Source organism: Chiloscyllium punctatum, chromosome 48 (assembly GCF_047496795.1).
Source record: "Chiloscyllium punctatum isolate Juve2018m chromosome 48, sChiPun1.3, whole genome shotgun sequence".
NCBI classification, from domain to species: Eukaryota; Metazoa; Chordata; class Chondrichthyes; order Orectolobiformes; family Hemiscylliidae; genus Chiloscyllium; species Chiloscyllium punctatum.
Genome location: NC_092786.1, coordinates 49,978,586 through 49,996,173, shown reverse-complemented (window position 1 = coordinate 49,996,173; position 17,588 = coordinate 49,978,586).

Here is a 17,588-nt window from a genome sequence, read left to right as displayed (position 1 = left end):
TGGCACTGAAAATTTGTTCCACAGCCGTGAGTTTCTGATTATTTAAGAGCAAGCTTTAATCTATCGCTTTCCTGTCTGACTTCAGTTTAGTTACTGGAATGACTCAGTGGAAAACGAAAGCTAAAAACAGAGCTGCTTAACTTAAGAGAAGGCGTTGCTAACTTTGCTTAAAGAGACAGAGGAAAGCAGAGCAGATTGTGTGCTCAGATTTTCCAAGGAAAATGCAGCAAGATTGAAGAGGATGGACATGTGTCATAGAGCAGAAGCCCTGTGGAGCCACCACAAAATCACAGATTTTATGGCACAGAAGGAGGCAATTCAGTCCATCATGCCTAAACCCCTTCTATCCCCTAGTGCCAATGTCCTGCCATTTCCCTACATTCCTGCACTCTATTTCTATCCAAATAATCATCCAATGGCTTCTCGAATACCTCAATTGAACCTGCCTCCACCACATTTCCAGACAGTGCTTTCCGTACACTAACAACTCACTGTGTGAAAAGGTTATTTCTCACGTCACATGCTTCAGGTTTGGCTTCACTTAAAGTGTATGCCCTCTCATTCTTTTCCTCCTTCAATGAGCAGACACAGTTTCTCCCTATCTACTCTCTCTAGTGCGCTCATGATTTCCCAGGAACAGTCCCAACGTATTCAATCGATCCTCAGAGCTGAAGGTAGGGACACCATCAGAACCAAATCTACACAGTGTGCTGCAGAATTAGGAAGATCACTTAAGCTAAAAGCTATCAGTAATTTTCATGCCACTAAGAACCTTGTTATCTTGGGCAAGAGGCAGATGCATATTTCTAACTGGAAATGCATCACCTGCTGCATTGAGTCAGTATAAAGTTTGTGTTTGGCACAGTGGTTAGCACTGCTGCCTCACAGCCCCAGAAACCCAGGTTCAATTCCCTCCTCAGACGACTGACTGTGTGGAGTTTGCACATTCTCCCTGTGTCTGTGTGGGTTTCCTCCCACAGCCCAAAGATGTGCAGGTCAAGTGAATTGGCCATGCTAAATTGCCTGTAGTGTTAGCTAAGGGGTAAATGTATGGATGGGTTGCGCTTTGGCAGGTCGGTGTGGACTTGTTGGGCCGAAGGGCCTGTTTCCACACTGTAATCTAATCTACCTTCAGCTAAATTGTTTTTATGAAAATAAGGGTCCTGATGCTTGTTTGAGACCCTCTTCTCAATATTAATGTTCTCGAACACAATAATTCTATGTTAAAGGAACTCATCATCACCAATAGCTCCATCTCCACTTTGCCCTTCCAATGAACTCAATCTGCCTTGTCCCTTCATCTGGCCTCAACCTCACCAGATATTGCAGAGCTGTTGGCCAATCTCGTCACATGTCCCTTTTCACTGGCTTGCCTTCCTCACCCCTCCAGCTGCTTTATAATGAAGCCCAATGTTAGGGAAATATATTAAGACGCAGGGGATTTACATTTTGAATTTCAGAGCCTTTTTTGGGTTTTTATTTACCTTGTTGAATATTTGAAAGGATAGCAGCAGCTGCATTTCTAAGCTTATCTGAGAAACAACCTCAAAGCAAAACTTAATGAGAGCTCAACCAGGAACGTTTGCACTACAACTCTCATAGTGATGCTACATCCACATGTGATGAAACTCCAGGGTAAAGTTTACAATATAAATTCAGCTGAGGAAAACTACTAGATTGTAACTACAAATGAAATGAATTTGGGGAATCTAAATGATGACACAACTTCCAGATAATTTGACCACAAATGGCACCAAACTTTCAAATGGAGCAAAATTAATGAAAAGGTCAGGACTCAGCAGTTTGCTTGTGTTAGAGACATTGAAGTCATAGAATAGAATCCCTACCATGTGCAATCAGGCCCTTCGGCCCAACCAGTCCACACCAATCCTCTGAAGAGTGACCCACCTGGACCCAATCCCCTACCCTATTATACCCCTGACTAATGCACCTAACATAACAATCCCTGAAAACTATGGACAATTTTGCATGGCCGATTCACCTAACCTGCACATCTTTGGATCATGGGAGGAAACCAGAGTACCCTGAGGAGACACGCACAGACACGGGGAAACTCCAACCAACAATCACCCAAGGCAGGAATCAAGTCCGGATCGCTGGCACTATGAGGTAGCAGTACTAACCACTGAGCCATTGTGCCATCCATTTGCATTCCCCCAGTTGTTGTGGTGAATTTTGTCCCTTGCAGCATTATCTTGGGCCTCTGGGTGACTAGTCCAGTGATAATCAGAAATCTATCACCATATCCCCGAGAATTCTGCCATGCTTTTAATTGCTCAATGTATCATCCCAAATTATTGTCAGAAATAAATTTATTTAACTTGCACATGAATCAATTTTCTCTGCTTCCAAATCTCCCAGGATATTAGATCCATAGATTTTCCACTCACAGAAATATTACTTCAGCAGTGCGGATTAGAATCAACTCACTTTCAAGTACTCTTGGTGAACAAGAAATGTATTGTCATTATCTACTTTTTACTAGTTTTTCAAAACATACAATCTTATCACCTCAAGGTGTGGTTATTCCTGCCTTTTTGAAAATCATCCCAAGCTCAAGTTCTGTGTTATGAGTTCTAAGTACAGGGTCATGAGTGACAATCAATGCAGGACAGAAAATTTTGAGTGGTGATAGCAGAACACTTAACCTGGAATAACATCTTTTGATCTTCTATATCCTAACCACAAATAGACAGCTGGGACCTCAGTTTAACTCTATACCAAAGTCAGCATCTCATAATAAAGCACTCAACTATCAGTCGACATCGTATTGTCAAGTGTGGATAAAACATCGAATTTCTAACTCTAAGTGTCAGCTAGCAACTGATGGAAGCCTCAAGAATCTGCTCTGCTATTTTAGATGATAGGCAGACACCTACCTCAACACCATATTTCTGTGCTATCCCCATATCCCCTTTATGCCTTTGGTTAAGAAAGTGTTTAGCGCACTTGTCTTCATTGCTCTGATCACTGACTATAGGAATTGGGATGCCATGTTGAGGCTGTACAGGGCCATGTTAGACTCTACACTCCAGGCAACACTAAAAAATCAAGGGTACATGCCTTTGGATTGTTTTTATTGTTGTTTTAAAGCTCCAGTGTTACATGAGGAATTAGAGTAGTCTGATTTCAGATGCTCTGAAGCCATCAGATATTAACGTGTGAACGTACTCGCAAGTTATTCCACTTTGTACTTTTTCAGTTGATAAGTGAACAGCATTAACAGCTCTCCCAGTGGACAGTGTATGATCGAACAGCCTTTGCATTGCAATGGTAACATATTCAATTGATTGAAACATACAGGCACACTTTAATCACCTCTTTCATTCTAGAGTCATGCTTACTCAATCAAAGACTGTTCATTGCACAGGCATTTAGAATGACTCTTAAGGGTTACACGTAAGGAGCATTTAAGGACTTTATGAATAGAGTCTAGTGTTCCTATATTAATGGTACCCTTAATTTTCCTTTAGCGTCAGCTTTTACATAGTTTCTTAAGGCTTCCTGGTGTAAATTAATCCTTTTTAATTGATATTATTTTGAGTAATCATTTCATTTGTTCTTCAAATTAGCTCTGAATTAGAATTTTCAATTGTTATCCTCTGAGGAGAATTTGGAGTTTTATTCCCCTATATTCATTTTTCTTTAACTTAGCTCAGTTGGGAATCTGCCCAACTGTGAGTCTGTTTGGATATGTTAGCTTTGCTCCAGTACTCCGGCACATAACTTAGTCTGTCCATTCCCAGTACTGAGAGTGTTTTACGTTGTCTGAGCTTTGTCCCATCAAGCCAGGCATCAGGACCTGGCTGCTTGTTCCAGTTGCTCAAGTGAAAATATCTAAGTTCTAGACATGTTATTTGAAGGAACACAGAAATGTGCCCCTGTGCCCGAGGCAAAATTGCTCCAAAAATCAAACCAATGAAAAAATTGACCATTGTTATTTATTCACTCATGGGCATGACCGACTGGGCCAGAATTTATTGCCTAGCCCTAGTTACCCTGAGAAGACAGTGTTGAGCTACCTTGTTATTTGCATTGCATAACCTTTATTCATTACATGTAAAGTTTAATGTTCATCTGCATATACGTTTAATTAATTATGTGTTTCATATTTTCCTCAATTACAATCTTTTATCCAGTTGCTGTTTGTGGCATTGTGCTGTGACTCCTGCACTTGCCTAGACAACAGTTACTTCAGATGAAAGGCCATATTGTTACTATATTGGTAACATATTAATGTAGTCAGTGTGTAAGTTTGTGTGTAAACTGGGAATTTGAATTTGATAGTTATAAAGAGATTAAAGAGAGATATAAGAACGTAAGAAATAGAAGCAGAGGTAGACTATTTAACCATTCTATAAGATCACAGCTGATCTGCCCCGATCGCAATTGCCGTTTCTTGCAAGCTCCTCACAGTCTTCAACTCCTCAATATTTCAAACATTTATCTACCTCCTATTTAAGTACTTTCAGTGAGCTAGCCTCCAAAATACCCGAGCTACAGATATGTCCTGGTTGCAATTATTTTAGCTTAGTTTGTAACAGACGGATTAAAAAGCTGTTACCTCTGGTTCTTTTAACTGAAACAAATGTTGCAATGTCTTTTCAATCACAAATCTGTTGGGCCCTCACAGTTTGACCATAATCCCAATCACATTTAGACGATGGTGGGAGACTGCACCTTCGCAATTGTATTGGGGAAAAAAGGTATCGACATCAGGAAATTCATCAGTTTTGGCGACAGTAAGGACTGCAGATGCTGGTAGTCATATAGAACATAGAACATAGAACATTACAGCACAGTACAGGCCCTTCGACCCTCGATGTTGCGCCGACCTGTCATACTAATCTGAAGCCCATCTAACCACACTATTCCATGTACATCCATATGCCTGTCCAATGATGACTTAAATGTACTTAACGTTGGCAAATCTACTACCATTGCAGGCAAAGCATTCCATACTCTTACTACTTTCTGAGTAACGAAACTACCTCTGACATCTGTCCTATATCTATCACCCCTCAATTTAAAGCTATGCCCCCTCATGCTCGCTGTCACCATACTTTGAAAAAGACTCTCCCTGTCCACCCTATCTAACCCTCTGATTATTTTATATGTCTCTATTAAGTCACCTCTCAACCTTCTTCTCTCTAACAAAAACAGCCTCAAGTCCCTCAGCCTTTCCTTGTAAGACCTTCCCTCCATATCAGGTAACATCCTGTAAATCCCCTCTGCACCTTTTCCAAAGCTTCCACATCCTTCTTATAATGCGGTGACCAGAACTGTACACAATACTCCAAGTGCAGCCACACCAGAGTTTTGTACAGCTGTAGCATAACATCGTGATTGCGGAACTCGATCCCTCTATTAATAAAAGCTAAAACACTGTATGCCTTCTTAACAGCCCTATCAACCAGGGTGGCAACTTTCAAGGATCTGTGTACCTAGATACCGAGATCTCTCTGCTCATCTACACTACCAAGAATCTTACCATTAGCCCAGTACTTTGCATTCCGGTTACTCCGACCAAAGTGAATCACCTCACACTTGTCTGCATTAAACTCCATTTGCCACCTCTCAGCCCAGTTCTGCAGCTTATCTATGTCTCTCTGTAACCTACAACATCCTTCGTCACTATCCACAACTCCACTGACCTTAGTGTTGTCTGCAAATTTACTAACCCACCCTTCTACGCCCTCATCCAGGTCATTTATAAAAATGACGAACAGCAGTGGACCCAACACCGACCCTTGTAGTACACCACTGGTAACTGGACTCCAGGATGAACATTTCCCATCAACCACCACCTTCTGCCTTCTTTCAGCAAGCCAATTACTGATCCAAACTGCTATGTCTCCCACAATCCCATTCCTTCACATGTTGTAAAATAGCCTACTATGGGGAACCTTATCGAATGCCTTGCTGAAATCCATATACACCACATCAACCGGTTTACTCTCATCTACCTGTTCGGTCACCTTCTCAAAGAACTCAATAAGGTTTGTGAGGCACAACCTACCCTTCACAAAACCGTGCTGACTATCCCTAATCAAATTATTCTTTTCTAGATGATTATAAATCCTATCTCTTATAACCTTTTCCAACAATTTACCAACAACTGAAGTAAGGCTCACTGGTCTATAATTAGCAGGGTTGTCTCTACTCCCCTTCTTGAACAGGGGAACCACATATGCTATCCTCCAGTCTTCTGGCACTATTCCTGTAGACAATGACGATTTAAAGATCAATGCCAAAGGCTCGGCAATCTCCTCCCTGGCTTCCCAGAGGATCCTAGGATAAATCCCATCCGGCCCAGGGGACTTATCTATTTTCACACTCTGCAGGATTTCTAACACCTTGTGAACCTTGTGAACCTCAATCCCAACTAGTCTCGTAGTCTGTATCTCAGTATTCTCCTTGACAACATTGTCATTTTCTAGAGTGGATACTGTCAAAAAATATTCATTTAGTTCTTCCCCATCTCCTCTGACTCCACACACAACTTCCCACTACTATCCTTGATTGGCCCTAATCTTACTCTCGTCATTCTTTTATTCCTTAAATACCTATCGAAAACCTTAGGGTTGACACTGATTCTATCCGCCAACAACTTCTCATGTCTCCTCCTGGCTCCTCTGAGTCAGAGTCAATAGATGTGAAGCTGGAAAAGCACAGCAGGTCAGACAGCATCCGATGAGCAGGAAAGTCAATGATACTGGTCAAAATGCTCCTCATCTAAAGACTCCTACTTGTCAGTTTGTTTGTGTCACCTGTTCCTTGTATGTATATAGGCACTTATCTACTGAAGAGGGAAACGTGCTTGTCTGAGAGCTAAACAGCACCTTTGGAAATAATAGTGAAAAATAATAGTGGTGGTTTTTGACATGTCACCCCATGGATGTTTGTACAGTCAAATGTTCATCTCCTTTCAAATGGGGCTTAATGTCAGCTTGTGGTCAACATAATTGGAGTTCGCCACAGATTACAATCAGGCAGACTTGAAATAAAATAAGATTTAACTTTGTTAGAAAAATATAATTCATATTGGTTTTGATTTTGGCTATTAAAGTACAAGAAATCTTGTTTATTGCTATTTTTCACTGTAAACATTGGCGTTTGTTCCCAAAGTGGATCATAACATGCTGTATTAAACCTTTGTAATAGGTATTACGTAAACTAAAGCTTTTGTAATTGACTTGTAATGTTGTCGTAAATGAGTGTCTCCTAAATAGACTAAATTATTGGTTGTTGGTAGGATGTCGATAACATAAGATTTGTTACCCAATCGCAGTTGACTATCACTCCAGACATCTGACTGGATGTTGGTAAGCATATGATTTAAAGGGTTACTCTAGTGAAGTGGTAGTGTCCCTGCCTGTGGGCTAGAAGGTGTGGTTTCAAGTCCCATTTGTCTAGATACATGCTGTAATATGTCTGCACAGGTTGACTTTTTTTTTCAAATGTCCCATGAATGAATTACTTTAAAATGTTTTTAAAAAGTGCTGCACTGGAAGATAGTCACCATCAAAGGAACTGAACTCCAGACTGGGTTGAGCTGCTGACTGTATTATATTTATCTTTCCAATTATGAAGATGGTCTACTTCTAACTCCATAATTTCACCCATCTCCCCGCCTGTCTATCCCATTCACGGGTAAAGCTCTGAGCCACGCTTTTGTTACATTGTGGTTTGGTTGTTCCAAATCTCCCTTGAGCATCCTCCCATCCTCCACCCTCCAGAAACTTGCAACACGTCCAAGATGTGCATTTAATCATTAAACTTTTCTGTGCCCGACAATCCCTTGGAATTTGAAATTGGTTTTGCCAGACTTGTGGATGCTTTTGACGCAAGGCAGAGAGTGAACTCTCTCCTAACAGTTGGAATTAAGGTTAGGGGTGAGTGTGGGGGTGGAAGGAGGGATAGTGGAGGGCTGGTGTTATTGCTGTGGTTTTAGTAGCAAAAACATAAAGGGACACTGAATCAGGGCCTTCATGTATTCTTCATTCTGCATTTTTCTTGCACTACACACTCACAACTGGAGCTTGCACGTGTAAAATGGACACCTGGAAGTGATATATAAGAGTAGCAACCATTTGCCAAGACTTAAAAATTTCAAATATTCATGAATTGTAAAGAGAAAATCAGTACAAAACAATATATGCCTCCTATTGTTCCATTTCAGCAACATAGTATATTCGCAGCACCTTCAATTAATTGATCAAAACACCACATGGTACAATGATATAATTACCATATTGTTATATCTTGAATAATCTTGAATAAAAAGCTGAATGAACATTAACCCCTTGCAACCAAAACATGCCAAAAGCTTCCTTTATGTGCAGGAGATGTTTAGAATGGGGAGTAGTAGGGGCATGATCTGTGGAATCTGTTACGAAGTTGTAAAGTTTAAACGTTAGTTAATATTAGAAATTAATATTAGACTGATTAGAGATCTCAACCGCCCAGTTTGTGGGTGTCAACTAGCTACTGAACTTTGAACCCAGGCAGTCAGAGTGTAAAGAAACTTGCCTGAGGAGTAATAACCCTTGCCCACACTCTCTTGCTCTTTCCCTGAAATTAAGTTAAAAACCTAGTCCAGATCGTTCTGGTATAACGCACATTTCATCAATGTGAATTGGCTGTAACATGATTGACAAATTGTGGACGCTGTTTGGACAATGTGAACTTTCTGTTGAGTGGGTGTAGAGATTTTCTATAGTGAGCTTCTACAGCAGTTTTCCATAATGTGATTTTCTACAGTGTGATGTTTGCAGAGGAACACAATTGTCATATTTTGCCACAAAGTACTCTAGAAATGAAGATGTTTGAATCTACCTGTTTCCAGAAAAGAGAATTCAGTCAGCCATATCTCATCCAGGAAAACGCCACAGTGCCAACAATGTTTGCGTACAAAGTGACATCAGATATCAATCAACATTTGGAACAATCTGTCTTTAATCCTTTCTCTTGAGTTTAACCATCTCTTGGATAAAATGCATTTAAGATTGTTTGATACATGGTTGTATGTGCAGGCGTATCTGCAGTTTTGAGACGATAAATTATACATAATTGCACAGTCTAAATCATTTGTTACTAATCTCTGCAATTTTGCTTAAGCACATTTTGTTTGAAATAAACTAGTTCCTGTGTGTTAACTAAAGAAACTTGGCTGATCGATTTCCAATACTGAACTGAATACAGTCTGATATCTATATGATTGACACTATCATCACCCTTTTTAAATTTGTGACCAGTGGAGGAGGACTACAAAAGAGATTAGTTCACCTCTCTGACCTCGATCATAACAGATCTGTCCATTCTCCCATTTGATGGGTTTTGTGGGGTTGGAGAGAAAACTAGTGGAGTCCAGTAACATCTGAATCCAAAATTCCCCACAAGTCAATCCTAGCAGCCAAAGTTTCATGTTGGGTGGGCTAGACAGTTGGTTCAATTGCTCTGCTTCTCAACAAAGCAATTCCGATGTATATGGTTGCAACTATAAATGTCAGGAATCTTAAATAAGAACAGAAAATGCTTGCAATGTGTCACAAATTTATTGATCTTTGAAAAGGTAAAGAAAAAGTTAACACAAATAGAGGTCAGGTAGGTGTTCTTAAAAGCCACTGTGGTTATCATTGTATGAAAACATTGTGGCTAAGAAAGTAAAGTCAGAATTGTTGACTTTTGAACTGACACAACTTGATGCATGTACAAATGTTTTCTTGTTGTGCCCTGTAATGTAAATGGGTTAGATTCCAAAACCAACCTCAGACCAGGCAGAAATGGTTCCAGAATATGAAGAAAAATATTAGGGCTCAGATTTACTTTTCAGAAAGCCTCATCATATCTCTCAAACATGCACAGCCTTCCACATAGAATGAATTACTTCTGAAATGTGGTCATTGTGATATAGACAAATTCAGCAGCCAACTTATAAACAGCGATAAAGATTAATAGTTTATTTGGTTTTGGTTGAAGCAGAGATGTTGGCCTGCGGACCTCGAAAACTGTCATGGGATCTTCACATCCACCCAAGTTGGCAGAGAAGGTCTGGACTCAACATCACATCCAAAAGACTACACTCCTTTAGTACTTCATTGGAGTATCATTTTAGATTATGTTCAAGCTCCTGGACTGGAGATTGAACCCACAACTTTGGATCCAAGAGTAAAAAGTGCTAACAAATAAGCCAAGCAAAGAGTTATGACTCTGTACACTCAAAATAAACCTCTAGATGAATATTTGTTCACTTTTGTTTATTGCTGTTCAACGCTTCTACAGAAAGGATGGGAAAACACTCTTTTATCAAACATGATTTGCGTCAGAATTGGTGTCTAAATTTCCACATGCAATGGAGGTGGTTCAGTTAATTCCCCTGAGGTATATGTCAAATCTCTGGCAGATAAAGCTCCAATTTCACCAGTTAAAGAGTCTGGAGTAGAAACAGACAGTCACTGTAAGCACTGCAGAGCAGTAACTGTAAACTGGAGAATGGTAACTGTACAGCTACAGACAGGATGTCTGCAGTGAAGCATTGAAGGTTCCTTTAACACAGACACGTGAATAGAGTCAGTGTCATAGGAGGCTCTGCAATCCATTTTAGATTTTACTCTATGGGTTTAAAGATACGTTTATGGTACAGTGGGAGATCTCCTGTGCTTTATTTTCTCAGGACGTTCATGCCATGATGTTCCAATTAGAATGTATTTTGTGGCTTTCGTCCAATTTCCACCTTTGATGGGCACTGACCGATAGGTTCCTGTAGCCATCCAATACCTGGTGCAACCAATGCCTCATTAGGACCAGTTTCATAATCCATAATTAGAGGAGAATACGGATGTGAAGAAAGATTGGTATGAGGAGAAGCTGAGGTTATTCCTGGGCTGGGATCCAAAAACAACGGAGATAGATTTGTCAAACTCAATAATTATTGAAGATCTTTTGCCAATGTCGTCCAGTCCTAATAGCCTCAGGTATATCTTGCCTCAAAATTATTCCATTTTTTTATTCAGCGCTTTAAAGAACTGGATTGTGAGTGCATGGTGATTGCCAATTTTCAAAGACCCTCAACAAGAACTCTGAAGAAGAATTATACCAGACTTGAAACTCTAGGGTTGCATGGTGGCTCAGTGATTAGCACTGCTGCCTCACAGCACCTGGGACCTCAGTGCTATCCTAGCTTTGGGCAACTATCTGTGTGGAGTTTGCATAGTTCCCCCCGCCTCCCCCCCCCCCCCCCGCCCCGTGTCTGTGTGGGTTTTGTCCCACAGCCCAAAGATATGCATTGGCCATGCTAAATTGCCCAAAGTCTTCAGGGATGTGCAGGCTAAATGGATTAACCATGAGACATGCAGAGTCACAGGGTTAGGGTAGGAAGGGGGTTGGTGGATCTGTATATGATGCTCTTTGGAGGGTCAGTGTGGACTCAGTTGGCTGAATGGCCTTCTTCCACACTGTCGGGATTCAATGAAACATTCACTGTGTTTCTCTCTCCACAGATGCTGATCGAGACCTGCTGAGTTTCTCCAGCACTTTGTGTTTGTATCAGGGTTCTTGCAACCACAATAATTTGCTTTCCGCAAAAAGTTTGCAGATTAGATTGTCAGGTTAGTAAGGGATAGGTAGAATTGAATTTTATTCACATGTGCTCTGTTACAGGCCCATGGAAAGCACTCAAGTTTAATTTTGGATTCATTGGTCTCCAGAAGCAGTATTTGAGGTGCTCCAATTGTATTCCTCATAGGATTGTTGAAGTTTGCACCACAATAAGCCATTTGATCTGTTATGCCAAGGTCAACTCCCTACTAGACTGATGCAGAACCATTCCCAACTGGTTTCTCCATGTTGATTTCTATCTTCCCCGGTTTTAAGTATTTGCCCATTCTTTACTTTAAAAAGTGCAACATGCTGTATCTTAAGTCAAGAGTATGGTGCTGGAAAAGCACAACAGGTCAGGCAGCATCTGAGGAGCAGAAAAATCGACATTTCGGGCATAAGTCCTTCATCAGGAATGGTGATGATGGGCTTATGCCCGAAACGTCGATTCTCCTGCTCCTCAGATGCTACCTGACCTACTGTGCTTTTCCAGCATCTGCAGTCCTCACTCTCTCCTCATGTACTCTATCTTAAGCATTCCATGTTCTGTGTGAAAATATTCTTCCCAAATGTCCTCATTACTCTTTTTTTTTCTTTGCATGAGTTGCAGCATGAACCAAATACACAACTATATTGCTTTAGTATTCAAAATGATGGTCATTAGAACCTCTTATTTGCTCTGCTGTAAATGTTTTAAAAAATCATCCTAAATACTGCCCTTCACAAATTATTTGGAGCCAATCCAGCATCAGAAATTCCGGGGATGTGTTAAGGAGTGGTATTGTCACTGGACTCGTCATCCAGAGAACCAGGCTAATGTTTTGGGGACATGGGTTTGAACCCCCACCCCCCCCACTCCCACCCCCAGCACATGCTGGAATTTGCATTTAATTAGTAGATCTGAAAATTAAAAAGGTGACCTAATGATGTCCACAAAACCATGGCCATAAACATCTGATTCACTGATGCCCTTTGAGGAAGGAAATCTGCTGTCCCTACTTAGTCTAATCTACACATAACTCCAAACGCACACCAATGTGGCCAACTCTTAATTGACCTCTACAATAGTTTAGCAAGCTACTCAGTTCAAGGGCAATTAGAGATGGGCAACAAGTACTGGCTTTAATTGATTTGATTTATTGCTTCACATGTACCTAAGTACAGTGAAAGATTTTGTTTTGCATGCAGTACAGGCAGATCATTGAAGGTCATAGAGATCATAGGGCGCTTAGACAGAGTGAGCCATACAATGTTACGGCTGCACAGGAGATGTACAAAAGCAAGGTCAACATTAGATTTGAAGTTAGGGAGGTCCATTCAGAAGTCTAATAACAGCAGAGAAAAAGTTGCTCTTGAATCTGTTGGTACATGTGCTTAAACCTCTGTCTCTTCTGACAGGCAGAAGAGGGTGGAAGAAATGATAACTGGGGTGGGAGGGTCTTTGATGATATTAGCTGTCTTTCTGCAGCAACAACAAATGTAGAAGGAGTCTATGGATAGGAGGTTGGCTTGTGTGATGATCTGGACTGTGCACATGACTTTCTGCAGTTTCTTCTGGTCCTGGGCAGACCAGCCAAAGTGCATCCAACTAGACTGCTTTCTAAGATGCACCTATAAAGGCTGGTGGAGGTCCTTATGGAAATGTTGAATTTCCTTAGCCTCCTGAGGAATAAGAGGCATTGGTGTGCCTTCTTGACCGTTGTATCTACGTGGGAGATCTAGGACAGTTTGGTGGTCATCACTTCTAGGATCTTGACAGTGTTCGACCCTCTCCCCCTCAGCTCCACTGATGTAGATGGGGGGGGTCCTCCTCCTTTCTTCCTGAAGTCAATAATCAGCTCTTTAGTTTTGCTGACATTGAGGGAGAAATTATTATCTTTGCACCACGGTACCGAGCATTCTATCTCCCTCCTGTATTCTGACTCGTCATTGTTTGATGTCCGGCCTACAATGTGTCGCCAGCACAATTGTAGATGGCGTTTAGACAAACTGTGGCCCCATAGTCATGAGTGCACATGGAGTACAGTAGGGGGCTGAGTATGCATCACTGGGGGTGGCTCCAGCATTGAGGATTATTATAGAGGAGGTGCCAGTGCGGACTTCATCCCATAGAAGAATTAGGGAAAAGGATTTCCCATTCCTGGGATCAGAAATTGCTGACAGTATACTGGTGTCAATTTGTATTATTTCTGCCTTTGAATCAGATGGTTGTGGGCTCTACCTCTATACAGAACTGAATGTATAGTCTAGACTACACTTCAGGAGGACTGCATTGAAAAGTTGCCTTATCTTAGATGAGTTGCTGAACTGGTTCTTCCCTGCTTGCTCAAATGGAAGTTTAGGTCGATGAGGGAGCAAGAGTCAAGTTTAGCATTTGGAAAAAAACTGAGATTGAAAGTCATTATTCATTTGGAAATACCTTGTCAACAATGTCTTCTGTCAAGCTGAATAATGTATTATAAAGTTAAGAGAAATGTTCTGGAATGTTTTCTTCTATATATGATTTCAGGGATTTGCTTTGATGAGATTAAATTGAACGGTCAATAATGATATTGTTGGTACATAGTTTGTAAAGCGACTTGTTCCAGCGAAACAATTGCTTGTTATGAACTACCAGTACTGAAGGAGTCATAGAGCATGCAGCATGGAAACAGACCTTTCGGTCGAACTCATCTAAACTGACCAGACATCCCAATCTGATCTAATCCCATTTGCCTTCATTTGGCCCATTTTCTCGAAACCCTTCCTACTCATGTATCCTCCCAGATGTCCTCCAACCCTGACAACATCCTTGTAAATCTTTTCTGAACCCTTTCAAGTTTCACAACATCTTTCTGATAGGAAGGAGACCAGAATTGCACGCAATATTCCAACAGTGGCCTAAGCAATGTCCTGTACAGATGCAACAACCCCTGCACTCAATACTCTGACCAATGAAAGAAAGCATACCAAACGCCATCTTCACTATTCTATCTACCTCTGACTCCATTTTCAAGGAGTTATGAACCTGCACTCCAAGGTCTCTTTGTTGAGCAACACTCCCTAGGACCTTACCATTAAGTGTATAAGTTCTGCTAAAATTTACCCTATAACATCACCCCTCAACCTCCGACAATGGGTTGGACCGAAGGGTCTGTTTCCTTGCTGTACATCTCTATGACTCTATGACTCTATGTCTTTTAAATATTGTAATTATACCAGTCTCCACCACTTCCTTTGGCAGCTCGTTCCATTAATGCACCATCCTCTGTGTGAAAATGTTACCCCTCATGTCCTTCTTAAAACTTTCCCTGTCACGTTAAACCAATGTCCTGTTGTTTTGGACTCCCCCACACTCAGAAAAAGACCTTGGCTATTCACCCTATCCGTATCCCTCCTAACTTTATAAACCTCTATAAGGTCACCCCTCCGCGTCCAATGCTCCAGGGGAAAAAAGCCCCAGCTTATCCAGCCTCTCCCTATAGTTGAAACCCCTCAACCCCGGCAATATTCTTGTAAGTCCTCTCTGTACCTTCTCAAGTTTAACAGCATCCTTCCCATAGAAGAACAACCAGAATTGATCGCAGTACTCCAAAAATTGCCTAACCAATGTCCCGTACTGCCGCAACATGACCTCCCAACTCCGATACTCAATGTCCTAACCAATGAAGGTAAGCATGTTAAGTAACATCTTCACCACCCTGTCTACCTGGGACTCTTCTTTCAAGCCTTTCAGCCCATCATGTTTGAAAACTGTCCAGTTAATTCTATTCCGCTGTCCTTTCCCTAAAAGTACTGCATGATTTTCATGTACAGGTATTTATTAGAACATAGAACATTACAGCATAGTACAGGCCCTTCGGCCCTCAATGTTGCGCCACCCTAATGAGTTCCCTTTTGAAATTTATTGGAATTGGGCTGGAACCTCCAAGAACTGGCAATCATATCGGATTGCACCTCTACCTTTTATCATTTATTCGGCTGTGGAGCTCTGTATTTCTGACATGAGCATTGAATTCTGGTCTCTTAAGTAACACAGAGGTTATCTGTTTAGGGACCCTTCAAACACAGGATCAGCACTGGAGCCCAATACACACATTGGCTTTTTATAAGTGAAACTGCTGCTGTCTGTAGTTTAAAGAGTCAGTCTGTTTGATAAGCGACAAAGAGAAGGCAAATAGATGAGGGTAGACTGGGGGTATCAGATGGGCCAAATGTCATTGGTAGGGAATGTCGAGTGTTGGTGGCGGTCAATGAGAGTGATTGGAAGGTTAGTCTTATACTTAAAGCAAGCTTTAATCCCTCTGATGCCTCTCCTAGGTAGCTATTAGGTAAGCAAACACCTTTCAAAAATTTTGTCTCTACCTTTAAGAGTCAGGGACTTAATTGGAGGGTTTCACATGACGGGGAAATGCCCACCCCAGGAAATTATAATGTATTTTGGTGCATAGGCACTTCCAAGGGGCCCACTACTATGTCTCTTTGTTTCATACATATATAATTGTGTGTGCGCAAATACGTAATTTATATCTTACATTGTTTTTCTTATTTTCTGATAAACATGTCAAGGAACAAGTGATGAGGCAGAGTATGAATATATAGAAATCTTTTAAAGAGTATATTTAGTAAAAGAATTTCAATTTTTAAAATCTGGGTGTTGAAATAACAGTAATTGGCAAAGATTAAAATTCATGTAAAAATAGGTGACTAAATTAAATAAGTCAAAATCATTCAATATAAGACTAAAATTGACGTTTCAGACCAGGGATATTCCTTAGAAGTTACAACTTTGCTTTATTTAATTATAAATTCTAAAGTTCCTCACAAAATAACTGTAACTTAAAATAATTAATATCTCATTTCCCACAAAATTACCCACAGACAGTTATGTATGGTGTGTGCATCTTACAGCAGACCTGCCAAGCAATGTAATGTGTCTTTCCAATGACAGACCACTACTGATTGGATACAAGGGCCTTAGAAGTTCCCACATGCTTGACCATTCGTTTTCAAAATGAATAAATGGAACAATATTTTTTTACAGTAATTAAAGGGAATGACAAGTTAGAATATTATAGCTTGAGTTATTTTTGTACAAACACTTTTTAGGTTAAACAATCACCATTATATGATATGGGCGTTCATATTTTCTATTTTTCATGCACCAATTAAATGAGTTTTCTTCCCAGTCGTGGATTTTGTTTTTTTGTATTTTTGTCTCTTGTTTTATATCTCTGTCTGGTGCCTTAATCAGCTGGTTGAAGGGCAGCACAGTGGCTTGGTAGTTAGCAGAACCCAGGTTCAATTCCATCCTAGGATGACTGTCTGTCTGTGTGGAGTTTGGACATTCTCCCTGCGTCTGCCTGGGTTTCCTCCAGGTGATCCAGTTTCCTTCCCATAGCAGGCAAGCTGGGTTAGACATGAGAAATGTGAGGTTTCAGGGATAGGCTAGGAGGGTGGGTCTGGGTGAGATGCTCTTTGGAGGGTCGATGTGGACTTGATGGGCCAAATGGCCTGTTTCCACACTGTAGGGATACTATGATTCTAAGACCTTGCTTAGAACTGACTCCTGTGCTCTGTTTAAACATAAATCGATCTCAAGACTGATTGAGGTCAGGATCGGGTATGTCACCCCTGCTTCAGTTGAGGTACACTTGACTCTGGCCTAGAAGTTTCTGGGTTCAAGACCATCTCCAAAAACAGAGCATAAAAACTAAGACTGAAGCTCCAATGTAGTATAAATACTACAATACCCAGAGCTGACAACACTCAGATAAGATGCAAAAATAAATTAGACCTTTACAAGTGAGTTTAAAGGATTCATAGCACTTCAGTTAAGAAGAAAACAAGGGTTTCCCTGAAGTCTTGATTAATTTTGAGCTGATAATTGATATCACAAGAATTGCATTGAGGGGGTGTGCTGGGTGCAAGCAGGCTTTCATGTTTGTTACATTACAACTGTGACTACACCTCAGAAAGACATCATTAGC